The 4,124-nt window shown below is 45.0% G+C and overlaps 1 pseudogene; it reads right to left on the bottom strand.

The window, feature by feature from the left end:
• Window positions 1-2,579: 2,579 nt before the first annotated feature.
• Window positions 2,580-3,639, bottom strand: LOC116482210 (farnesyl pyrophosphate synthase-like; annotated as a pseudogene).
• Between the last annotated feature and the right edge of the window lie 485 nt (window positions 3,640-4,124).

Here is a 4,124-nt window from a genome sequence, read left to right as displayed (position 1 = left end):
TGCAGCAACTTGACTATATATATATTTTTGAGACAGTCTCCTTTTGCCACCCAGGCTGGAGTGCAGTGGCACAATCATAGCTCATTGCAGCCTCAATCTCCCAGGCTCAAGCAATCCTCCTGCCTCAGTCTCCTGAATGCTGGGACTACAGGTGTGTACCACCATACTTGGCTATTTTTTTATTTTATTTTTAGTAGAGACAAGGTCTCACTACGTTGCCCAGGGTGGTCTCAAACTCCTGAGCTCAAGCAATCCTTCTGTCTTGGCCTCCCAAAGTGCTTGGATTACAGACATGAGCCACTGTGCCTGGCCAGGATGTTTCTATCCTAGAAGAGTCACTGGTTCATTCTCATATGAACAGATACATATTCAGCATATGGGTTTGCCTTTCCTGCCCACAGAGCTTCAGGCAGCACCAGTATCTGGGGGCTTGTCGAGTACCTATTCTACAACATGGAATTCCACTCAGCATAGCACGTAACCAGGGAACCCATTTCACAGTAAGAAAGTGCTGCAGTAGGCCCAATGACTATGGGCTACCCTGGTTGTAGTGCATACTGCACCACTCAGGAGCAGCTGAGCTAATACAATGTTGGAATGGCCTGCTGAAGGTACAGTGGAAGTGTCAGCTTTGAAGGTGGGTGCCATGCTCCAGGACGCATTGAATCAGAAACACTATCTAATCCAGAATATTTTCATCAACCCAGTAAGAAACCCCATACCCATTAGCAGTCATCCCCTACTCCCCTGTCTTCCCAACCCCTGACAACCGCTCATCTACTGTTTGTCTCTATGGATTTGTCGAATTCTGGACATTGGATATAAATGGAATCATACAATATATGGTCTTTTGCGACTGGCTTCTCTCACTGAGCATAATGTTTATAAGATTTACCCATGCTATGGCATGCATCAGAATGTCATTCCTTTTTATGGGTGCATAATATTCCATTGTATGGATAGAAGTTTTATTTATCCACTCATTGGTTGATGGACAATTGGGTAGTTTCCAGTTGTGGGCTATTATGAATAATGCTGCTATGCACATTTGTGTATAAGTTTTTTTGTGTGTGTGTGAAGACGTTTCAAATTCTCTTGAAGAATTTGAATTTGGGAGAAGAATTGCTAAGTCATCTGGTAGCAGATCTTATCAGGAACTGCCCATCTGTTTTTTAAAGCAGGTGTATCATTTTATATCCTCACCAGTGATGTATGAGGGTTTCACTTTCTCCACATCCTTGCCAACACATTATTGCCCATCTTTTTGATTATAGCCATTCTGGTAGGTGTGAAGCAGTACATAAGTCTTCATTTAACATCATTAACCCTTGGGAACTGTGACTTTAAGCAAAATGATGTATAACAAAGCCAGTTTTACCATAGGCTAATTATTATAAACAAGAGTTAAGTTCGTATGGCACACTTCTCATCACAAAAACATCACCAAACTTCTTTTTTTTTTTTTTTTTTGAGACAGAGTTTCACTCTTGTTGCCCAGGCTGGCGTGCGGTGGCGTGATCTCGGCTCACTGCAACGTCCGCCTCCCGGGTTCAAGCGATTCTCCTGCCTCAGCCGCTTGAGTGGCTGGGATTAAGGCATGTGCCACCACGCCCAGCTAATTTGTATTTTTAGTAGAGATGGGGTTTCTCCATGTTGGTCAGGCCGGTCTCAAACTCCTGACCTCAGATCCTCCACCCACCTCGGCCTCCCAAAGTGCTGGGATTACAAGCATGAGCCACCGCGCCCGGCCCAAACTTCTAAGTGAAGAAGAAAACACTTCTAATATTAAACAGTGAAATAAATGTGAACTATACATACATTTAAGAAAGATTGATAAAAACAAGTAAAATAATTATTTATCTGCTTATTCCAGCTCAGGGTCTCAGGTGTCCAGAGCCTATCCTGGCTGCAGCTCAGGGCACAGGGTGGGAACCACATTGTTTCACTATGTAGTCTATTTGCCTTTTTCCTCCTCTTTGGTGGTGTACTTCTAGCAGTACATTTTATACTAATATCTTTATGTAATATTCTCTTTCCTTAAATACTGTTGGTTTCTTAATACATGACCAATTTTGAAATTGCTTCTTACCCTGCTCCTTCTCTCTCACCATTTAGCCACTAGCTTTATCCTAGTGTCAATGTGTGTACTTGTTTTTTTTTTTTTTTTTTTTTTTTGAGACGGAGTCTAGCTCTGTCACCCAGGCTGGAGTGCAGTGGCACAATCACGGCTCACTGCAAGCTCTGCCTCCTGGGTTCACGCCATTCTCCTGCCTCAGCCTCCTGAGTAGCTGGGACTACAGGCGCCTGCCACCACACCCGGCTAATTTTTTGTATTTTTAGTAGAGACGGGGTTTCACTGTGTTAGCCAGGATGGTCTCCATCTCCCGAGCTCGTGATCCACCCACCTCACCCTCCCAAACTGCTGGGATCACAGGCGTGAGCTACTGCACCCGGCCACTTGTTTTTATTTCTTGATTTGTCACCTTCAAGTGATACCTTTTTATTTATTTTTAATTTTTTTTTAAGGTTACACAATAATTTATTGAGAGCCTCTTCTCCCCGCCCTTGCAGTCTCTAGCTCACATTTTATGCTTGTAGATTTTGCATGTCAGCCCCAGAAAGATGACTGGGGACAGGGGAGCTGCGTACTGTTCAATGAGACCCATAATGTGGCTGTAACTGTCTTCCTATTATTGCAAGAACACGGCCGGCAGATCTAGCTCCCCATATAGTGCCTTCGCCTGGGCCACCTTCTCGGCCTCCTTCTGCCTGTAATTCTCCTTCAGGATCTGGTACTGTTCCGGAGTGGCCCGTTGCAGACACTGAACCACCAGCCAGCTGCATTTGTTGTCCTGGATGTCGGTGCCAACTTTGCCGGTCACATTGGGGTCCCCAAAAGAGGTGAAGGTAATCATCCTGAATCTGAAAGAACTCTCCCTCTCCCATCTCCAGCAGGATCTTCTTGGCATTGGCGTGCTCCTTCTCACCATCAATACCTGCCGTGTACATGGCTGCAGCTACAGGAAGGTAGAAGGAGGAGAAACTGCCTTGTACTTGACACTAGCTTTATACCTCTTTTCAGTGAATCTGCCAAGATCCAGGGTCTGCCCAATCTCAGTCTGATAGAAACTCTGCAGGAAGAGCTGGATCAGGTTCTGGCAATAGGGCTGCTCCCAGCAATAGAGCTTCAGCAGGCGGTAGATACATGCTTCCACAAGGATAGCATCACTGATGGCATCCAAACCCACGCCCGGCTTCCGAAACCAGCAGATCTGTCCCCAGCGGTGAGGGATGAATCCGTGATGTCATCTGCCACCAGGAACAAAGCTTGCAGCAGTTCCACACACCAGCCCACAGTCAGGGCCCGCTGGAGACTCTCAGCATCCTGTTTCCTTGGCTCCACCAGCTCCCAGAATGCTACTAGCACCGTCAAAGCCCGGTGATACTTGCCTCCAATGGCATTGTACTACAGGACTCCTTGAGCTGGGTGATAGCATCTCCTGTCTCTGGGTGCCTCATCTCATCCCCAACGATCTGGGAGAAGCACTGAACGAAATCCTGCTTTTCTTGGACATAAACATCTGATCTCTGGTCTACATTCATTCTAAGGGAGGAGCAAAGGGCTTTCTTCCTGGATGCGGGTTTCTGCTTGATACCTTTTTACTTCTGGCTAAAACCACTGATGTAATCAGCGAGCTTGTTTAACTTTCCACCCACTTGCCCTTTTTCTCCTATTTTTTGTTAGTTGTAATAATTCTACAACATTAGAGCATCCAATTTTGTCTCTCATCCCCCCATCTGTACAATTAAACATATGCAACACTCACCCCCAGACCTTATGCCAAGGCTTCTATAATCATTTATGATTGTCTGAAGCTTGCTCACTGGTAGATTTCTTAGGAAAGGCTCATGGGAAAAAATATTCCCTGAGTATTAGCACGCTCTGAACTATCCGTGTGGACTTTATACTTGGACAGTTTGTCTGGATGTGAAAATCCTTTGGTGTTGACTCTTCTGGGTTTTTACAATGTTCTCTTTCAAAATGTATTCAAGTTTTTTTTTTTTCCCCAAGAAATTTTAGCCTAATTATAGTTTCCCATTTGTGTTCTGTTCCATTGCTTTTT

Source organism: Hylobates moloch, unplaced genomic scaffold, assembly GCF_009828535.3.
Source record: "Hylobates moloch isolate HMO894 unplaced genomic scaffold, HMol_V3 SCAFFOLD_14, whole genome shotgun sequence".
Lineage (NCBI taxonomy): Eukaryota > Metazoa > Chordata > Mammalia > Primates > Hylobatidae > Hylobates > Hylobates moloch.
Note: the sequence above shows the minus strand (reverse complement) of the source record. Positions and strands in the feature narration are given on the sequence as shown.